Source organism: Arachis duranensis, chromosome 8 (assembly GCF_000817695.3).
Source record: "Arachis duranensis cultivar V14167 chromosome 8, aradu.V14167.gnm2.J7QH, whole genome shotgun sequence".
NCBI lineage: Eukaryota > Viridiplantae > Streptophyta > Magnoliopsida > Fabales > Fabaceae > Arachis > Arachis duranensis.
Genome location: NC_029779.3, coordinates 32373000 through 32380617, shown reverse-complemented (window position 1 = coordinate 32380617; position 7618 = coordinate 32373000).

Genomic DNA, 7618 nt, shown 5'->3' with positions numbered 1-7618 from the left:
ACAACGGTGAAACCCTTGCTTAAGCTTGCCATGGAAAGGAGTAAGAAGGATTGGATGAAGACAGTAGGAAAGCAGAGAGACGGAAGGGACAGCATCTTCATATGCTTATCTGAAGTTCCTACCAATGAATTACATAAGTATCTCTATCTTTATCTTTATGTTTTATGCGTTTATCACCATACCCAATTGAGTTTGCCTGACTAAGATTTACAAGGTGACCATAGCTTGCTTCATACCAACAATCTCTGTGGGATCGACCCTTACTCGCGTAAGGTTTATTACTTGGACGACCCAGTACACTTGCTGGTTAGTTGTGCGAAGTTGTGTTTATGCCATGGTATTGAGCACCAAGTTTTTGGGGCCATTACTAGGGATTATTTGAGTTGTGAAAAGAATTGATCACAATTTCGTGCACCTGCAGGACATGAGGCAGACATGGCCAAGACCCTCATCCCTAGTAGCCCCAGCACTGCTCACCACCTAGATGATGACACTGCATGGAACCAGACCCAGTTCGACATTAGCTCAGATGTTGAAATAAACATTGATGACATGTTCCAGATCATGGGTGCGACTAGGGATGCGATGGAGGAGTACACAGATCGTTATCGGCAGCGAAGAGAGCATAACTGACATACCAGGCTTATCGAGCGGTCCAACTGATCAGCAGCACATACAACATGGTGTCGACTATACACAAAGTCTTCCGACGCCATCATCGGCACATCATACTCCACCACCACCATCACATCAGTATGGAGAAGCACTATCATCGTATTACCAGACTCCACCACCACCACACCCACCTATGACCAAATCAGTATCGCTTCCACCTCTTCTACCACCTCTGCATGGAGCAGTACCACCACAATCACTAGCATAGCGAACACCTCCCACTGCGAGCCACCCATTTGTTTGTCTTCAGCCAGCACGACCTTCGAGGGTGACGCGTCCTCATGGATGTGGGACTGGACACTATTTGGACCACCTAGGTAGACGGTGTGAGTAGTTAGGTCATACTATATGTAGTATTACCATGTGGTTCTTTTTTTGTATCATTATATGTTATGTTTTTATGTTATCGGTAGGACATGTGGCTAGTTTATAAGAGTATATGATCTTTTATGTTATCACGATATATTATGCAGTATTATGACCCTGTGTTATGCTTTTTATGTCAATAATTTAACTTGATATAAAAGCAAGACGACGAAAGAAAACATATATCACAAAACCATAGTCATCCCTAGATCTGACTGTAGAGTATTGGGACATCCTCGTCTAGTGTGCCCCTTCCCTCGACAGAGACCACATATCTTCTTTGTATGCTAAACGACATCCATCTCATTCCGCAGCCGAGTAGAGACCGGTCTTCCCATTGCCTTCCATTGCATGGCGGGGTTGGGTTTCAACCGTGCACCGTACTATGTGGGGCACATCTTTTCGTCCGGTATTGACGAAAACTCCATCTCATAAACTGTGAATACAGAGGCCATGTTATACACGGGATCGACGAGGTACCCCCACTTGATGCTCGCAGTTGCACATGCCGCTAGTGCGTGATGATACAGGTAATGGAAAAAGTGGAATAGTCTATAGTCGCATGTACGCACATTAAAACAAGCATAGTATGAATTCTAGGACCATCAATCCACCGGCTCCACCTCCTCGACACTAAACTCGCATCATCGGCAGATTCTCTCTGTTATTTTCTGTAGCTACCAACATAGCTGCTGTGAGTATATCTGTCCATCCCCTAATTGAGCATGTGCTCCACGACCTTTGCGCACGAGTAGCGGTTACAACCTCTCATAAGTTTCCCAAACAATCACAGCTACCGAAAAGTTCCTCGTTCCCTTTAACACTACATTTATACATTCTGAAAGGTTCATCGTCATGAGATCATACCGACAACCTTCGTCACAATGTTGAAGCCATAAATCCTTCCTAAAATGAAGAGCCCAATCCAACATGTCATGGGATAATAAATCCAAAGCATCCAAGTACCAATCGTACCCCCTTGCTTGGACTATACACTGCATTTATAAAGATACCTCTTACCCTCGGCCGATTTGAACAGTGAATTAAAGTTTGAAGCCTGTGACGTATGCAATAAGAATGATATGCCGAAGGAGGATGCCATCCACTTTGAGATGCATTTAGGCAACACGAATGGCTTGTGATCTAACTGATATGATAAGAAGTCGAGGTTGCGAAGTAACATGCTGTCTCAAATTCGAAAGGAAAAACAACCATAACTCGGTTGTTTTAGACTCAATTAATGCGAAAGCTATGAGCAGAATGTTGTTATTACCATCTTGAGCCACAACAATAACAGCACGTTCCCGTACTTTTTGTACAAGTGTGTCCCATCCACAGATATAAAAGGCTTGCAATGCTTAAACGCCTCAATGCAAGGAGAAAATACCCAAAAGACCTTACCAAATTGGCTCCACTCTCTATCAACCATGTCCCAGTCATAATAAGGAACAGAAACGCAGTTGTAAATCGTACTTTAACAATCTCGGAAGCTTGTTGTACGACTCTTCTCAATCACCATAAATTTGAACAATCGCTTTCTGTTTCGCTATCCACATCTTTCGATACAATGACTTGAAATGGTAACTTTGATGCATCGCACTTTGCAACACCGAGATACACGCCGACAGGTCAGTCTTTATTATAGGTAAAACGACCTTGCAAATCAAACTACTATCCAATTGAGTATGGTCCTGAGACATGGTTGGTGTCAAACAGGTGTGTGCTCCACCGAACCTACAAACGTTTCTACAAAATTACTCGTGGATGTCAATATTTAGTACAACACATAATTAACGTAATAAACTTTAATTTCATCCAAGATAACGCGTAAAATATACCAGTAGTTCAACTTTTGAGGTAGCATCACACGAAGACTCCATGGACAACCGTTGATGAATTACTTGCAACGACAGTGGTATATAAGCTTATCCGACTCCAAAATTCTGTACTTCGCATTCTTTTGAATATTATAGTTCTTCATTGCCATCAGAACAGCATCACGGTTCCTAAACCTATGGCAAACCCGAATTCTAGCCCACCATCGGTGTTGTAATCCTCTCCTTGGCCGGCACTGAAAGGATCGTCTAGTTGCATTGCATCCAAATTCAAAGTGTGATAATGACTAGATACTTCTAACAATTGAGGAATGGGCAAAAGGGGAGGCTGGAGAAATCGAGCACCACCGCCGGTGGGAGTCTCTAGCACATGCTCATCAGAGGAAGAAGTCCCGCTGGACGACTTGGACTTGACAATATAATTTGAATCGCTCTCGCTGTCTTCTTCGGCATTATCACGAGACTGGGTGTAGTGGGTCGGTGTTGCATCCAATAGGACAGCTTGAGGACTCGAAGGGAACGACCCATCACCAACAACCACGTCACGCACCAGAGCATGTCACTCCATCACAAGTTGTGGCATTAGCCGTGCGTGTACGTCGAACATTACCTTCACATGCTGATCCCCATCAATCCAGAATAACCTACTGGTAAATCCACCGCTCGAAAGCGTGTGCAGAAATCCATATGCAACCCGCCCAACTTCCTTGGTACCTATTTTTCCTTCCCATATTGCTCAATATGACCGTCTTTAGTACATGTAGAGTATCAACCTGGTTAGTGCGCAACATCATAGTTGAATCAGACTCAAAAATCACTCTTTCATCACTGTTTTTTACTATCTCATTGGGATAAACCACAACAAAAAAGAACTAATTATTCTCCATGAGAAAAAATGGAAAGAAGAAAAAAAAATTTGATTTGTGAATTGTGAGGAGATGGTTGAGGATGGGAAGATATAAATAGAGTTATTCTCCAAGATATCTAGGATGCAAAAACACCTAAACCATAATACATATATCTCGGGTGCTGAGACCCGAATTACATGTTTGACCATATCTCGGATGTTGAGACCAGAATTATGAGTTCTGCACGTATCTTGGATACTAAGACCCAGTTCCGAATTCAAGCGTATTTCGGATGCTCAGTATACGATCTCCCATGTAATACATATCTCGGATACACCCTGGATATGTCACGGCGTCGTATCGTCACAATATAGGATTTCAGTCGCCAAAATGTGTTTACTTTTCATTCCAACCCAGCATCCGAAATATGTAACATTACGCAATTAGGTAATTACTTCGTATTTTATGTATTTTTGTAATTTATGTATTTATTTGATTTAAATAAAAAATCCCTAGATGCTCACACCTTATGTCATATATATCTAGATATAAAATTATGTTTGACAGATGAGATATAAATAAAAATATTATATTAAAATATTGAATTAGTGTATTTTGTGTTTATTCTAATAAAAAATATTAATATAAATTTTTATATTTCTATATTTTATGTCCTATTTTTAATATATTATCTTATTTTATTCTCGGAACCAAATCTAATCATAATGGTCCTTCTTTTTAACATTATAGAAAAAAAAATTGAGAAATGAAAATTTATGGATGATAATATTAAAGAGACAAAAAAATAGTCACAACCTTTATTTTATCATAATAAATTGTTTCATCCATAAGATAAGATTCAAACTTTAAACACTTATTTAAGTAAAACAGAGAATTAACCACTATATCAACCCAACTTGACTGGATAGATTTAAGTTCTAATAACATTTGGTTTTCGGTATAGTTGGCTACCTGTACACAAAAATAAACTCGTGGCAAACTAATTGTTTCTTTGAATTTGTATCATATTCGTTGATAAATTGTTCTTGTTTTCTTGCTGCATTATTGATCTATGGAACAGTAAAAATATCTCTGTTTTTACATTATGCCGAAATAATGGAACCGTACGTGAAGAACGACTGTGTTCAAGTTCAACGGTTCAAGTTAGGGATGTTATTCGTATAATGAGTACAAGAATTTGAAAAGTGCGCGTGTAATGTGAAAGTCTGAGACAATAATAATTAACAATCTAATAGTCTCTTGTCTCATACTTCAAAAGTCAACAAACTATTTAGGTTCAAAATCATTTTCAAAAGAATACGAAGCTAAAACTAAAAGCAACAAAGGAAACTTCACCACAATAATATAAATGATTTTTTAGGGTTATATGTGTAAAAAAAATTTAAAATTCGTCAAAAAAATAAATTTTAACACTATTTTAACTATGAAAATATGTTAATAAAAGTTTTGTCAAAAATAATATTTTTAACATATAAGTAATTGTGAAAAAAATTTAAATCTTATTTTGATAAATATTGGTTGGCAAAAATAATTTGTTAGAAAATTTTGAGAATATATTTTCTGTAATACTTAATAACCGTAAAAAATACTATTTATTTTAATACTTATTAACCATAAAATATTTTTAACAAAAAATTTTAATAAACAAGGAGATGAGATCCTGAAATTGAAGAATAAATTAAAATTTTAAAGATAAATAATGAGTAGTATGATTCCAAATTGAGAGCAGTGTGATGTTAAAATTGATAGAGTCCAGAAAAAAGAGAAATAGTAGAGTAAATTGAAAATAAATGAGTGTCAAAATTGAGAAGTAATTTTCTATTTCGATCAAATTATTCATCAAAAAACATAAAGAATTTGACATTCATAATATTTGTCAAAAATATATATTAATTTTGATATTTAATTATGGTGTTAAAAATTAAATTTTGTTAGTCATTTAGCATTATTTTATTGATTACATTCTTCTTATTTCTGTAACTGGTGAGCTTTGACTAATTCATGATAAATTTTTAGTGAGTCAAATTTAAATTTTACTGATAAATTTTTTGGTGACTAATTTTACTGATAAATTTGATTGTTAATAAATTGAACTTTTTTTTAGTCGAGCTAAAATTTGTTCTGACTTATTTTAGCTTCATTCACTTCAAATTCTAATTAAAAGAGGAAACAAAGATAAAAATAAAGTATGAGGTTGGGTGTGGACATGCGGTAGGACCGGTTAAACCTGAAACCCGACCCAAAACCTAATTCAAGATATATTTTACTAAGTTCAATTATGATTTAAGTGATTCGAATCGGCACAAAATTATATTTTATAATTAAAATATCAACAATACTAGGAACCAATTCTATATAAATCAAAAATCAGCCAACTGGTAAATTAGAGGTCACAGTAACTTTAACCGAATGTTGCTACTAATAGATATACGAATGTTTTTTTTTTCTTGTAAATTTGATGATTTTGGATATAATTTCTATGTTTTATGTGTTACGCATTAATAAAACATAATTAATTATATGAATCAACTAATGAATGATCAAAGCATCTGTTCCGTGATCAACAATAATTTAAAAAACAAATTAAATTATAAATTAATAAAACTAATTATAATTAATTATGTTGTTCCATTCTTGGCTGATTATTAGTTGGTTTCATATACTTTTCCTTATTATTATCTCCAAATTTTAATTTTATATTTAATCGATCCGGTTTATTTTGGATTAATTTAAAATTAAATAAAAAAATAGATCTAATAAATATTAGAATTAGGTTCAGATCTAATTAAATTTGATCTAGATCGACCTATATGCACTCCTATCTATGGTGGTTTTAGTGGTATTTATATTAATTTAGTATTATTATATTAGTATTAGATCATTAATAGATAATGTCGTTTGCAAGGGATAATGAGTAGAGTGAGTTATTTACCTCTAAGAGTTAGATAGTGTCATCTAATTATAGTGCCAGCTGTAAAATAAGTTAGAAGTAGTTAGTTATAACAGATTCTAGTAGCTTCCATTATAAGCTACATAAATTTTACTAATAACAAGTTAGGGCTGTCAAATAATTCTTTTTAAAAATGTAGTCAAGAAAATTTTTGTTAACATATAAAGAACGAATGTGCTTTGCCTTGTGTTTTAGCTAGCTAATTTTATGCTATTGCATGCATGTGACCTCCTTAAGCCAAAATCTAACAGGGTAGTGAAGGAAAGTTTACAAAAGAAATCAAATAGCATACGAAGTCTTAACCTGAATTCACAGTTGGGCTAACTAATTGTATAAAGAAATCGAATACCATTCATGATTACTCATTTTCTAGTTAACTATTATCATGAATGTTATCTCCTCCAAAAGGTTAATTAGATTCATTTGAGTTGTGCTTAACGCGGTATTACAAGTTTCATATCTTTTAAGATTAAAGATAAAATTGTTAGATACTTTATAAGTTTGGGACATTCATTCTATGAAGTAATTTTTAAGTGAATTAGATCCACTTAATTTTAATTTTAATATGGTATCAAAACTTATTTGATAATATTATTAGGTCATTCATCAGTAAATAACTAAATATTCACGTTCTAAATGATTATTCATGAACATAAATAAAATATATTACGAGTTTTACATATCTCGAAGATCAAATCTCTAGATAATTTATAAAAGTGACAATGAATTTAATTCTTTAAGTTAATAAATAAAAAATATTATAAATAAAAGGGTAAGGATTGTTTTTGTCTCTAAAGTTTATGGTCAAAATTAAATTTATCCCCAACGTTATTTTTAATTAAAATCGTCTCAAATGTTTTATTTAGTATTAAAATTCTCCTTTTGACTTTTTAGGGACAAAAATACCCTTTACCACCACCACT